This window comes from Myotis davidii, unplaced genomic scaffold (genome assembly GCF_000327345.1).
Source record: "Myotis davidii unplaced genomic scaffold, ASM32734v1 scaffold698, whole genome shotgun sequence".
In the NCBI taxonomy this organism is placed as follows: domain Eukaryota; kingdom Metazoa; phylum Chordata; class Mammalia; order Chiroptera; family Vespertilionidae; genus Myotis; species Myotis davidii.
This window is the reverse complement of record NW_006290032.1, coordinates 793,699-794,950: the sequence shown is the minus strand read 5'-3', so window position 1 is coordinate 794,950 and position 1,252 is coordinate 793,699. Positions and strand designations below refer to the sequence as shown.

General features: G+C 56.2%; 1 long non-coding RNA gene across 2 annotated transcripts in view; it reads right to left on the bottom strand.

The window, feature by feature from the left end:
• Positions 1–1,252, bottom strand: part of LOC102765969 — a 16,072-nt gene that overhangs the window by 6,633 nt on the left and 8,187 nt on the right. The window contains exon 1 of one of the 2 annotated variants that reach the window (XR_001513700.1): positions 999–1,039. The exons of the other annotated variant lie outside the window; for it this stretch is intronic. This is a non-coding gene — a long non-coding RNA (uncharacterized LOC102765969). Of the gene's footprint in view, positions 1–998; positions 1,040–1,252 lie in introns of those variants that run through there. 2 annotated transcript variants of the gene reach the window in all.

The following is a 1,252-nucleotide window of genomic DNA, read 5'->3' as shown; positions in this document are numbered from 1 at the left end:
ACTCCTTTCTTCATCCTCCACACTCCATCTTCCTTCACTCCACCACGTTCCCTAAAACTAACTTCGTAAACTTTAAAGTTTTAAGCCAACTTCGCGCTGTCCGTGCGCTCCTGCAGGTGGTATTTTGTGGAAGAGCCACAGTCACGGGGCCAAAGAGCCGCATGTGGCTCGCGAGCCGCGGTTTGCCGACCTCTGCTCTAAGCTCCTGTGGGCGGGTTCACCGCCACCCTGCCAGCTGCCGACCCCCCAAGGGCACTGCCCTTTCCCTCCACGAGTGCGGGGTGAGGAGGGTGGAGCTTAAAACGCACCCACAGACTCACGCACGGAGGCGGGGGGTTGGCCAGGAGGGGCCTTTCCTGACGCGGCGCGGTCCCTCGCGGGCACAGCGTGGTGCATAAGCCCCTGGGAGAGGCGACTTGGCAGGAACGTCCAGAGAAACAAGCAGCAGGTCTGAAATCAATAAAAATATGTATTTTTTTTTAAAGAAACTGTGCTCCATCCGGACAGTGGAGTATTACTCAGAGCTAAAAAGAAATGAGCTACGAAGCTGTGAGAAGACGTGGAGGAGCTTCAACGCACGTTCCTAAGTGGCAGCCGCCAGCGGCCGCGGCCACGGCCACGAGCTGTGTGAGTCCAACTCCATGCCACTCGGCATAGGGAAGGCTCTATAATTACGTATTGTTTTTGTGATTACTCAGTGCTTTAATGATGTTCAACTTGTAACAGTGAACTTGGGGGTCACCACAACACGAGGAGCTGCATTAAAGGGCCGCGGCGTTAGGAAGGTTGAGAACCGCTGCTGCATGCGCACGAGAGGCCTCCCAGCCAGAATCACCGAAGGGTGTGTGGAGACGTCCTGCCCCCGCGCCCGGCAGGGGACCCCCTCCCCAGCAGGAGAGGACCACGCAGATCCCAGTTGAATCTCACATTCGCCCCAACCAATAGCGTCGGCCAGGGGACCCATTGCTCCGAGTTCGACTGCGGTCAAGGGCATGTACCTCCGTTGCAGGCTCCTCCCCGGCCCGGGCCCTGGTCGGGGCTCGTGCAGGAGGAAACCAATCAATGTGAGAAACACATTGATATTTCTCTCTGTCTTTCCCTCTCTCTTCCACTTGCTCTAAAAATCAATGGAAAATATCCTTGGGTGAGGATTAACAAACAAACAAAAGGGGTGGGGAGAAGTCTGGAGGCAGCAGAGACCACACACACACACACACACACACACACACACACCCACGCCTGCACACACCCA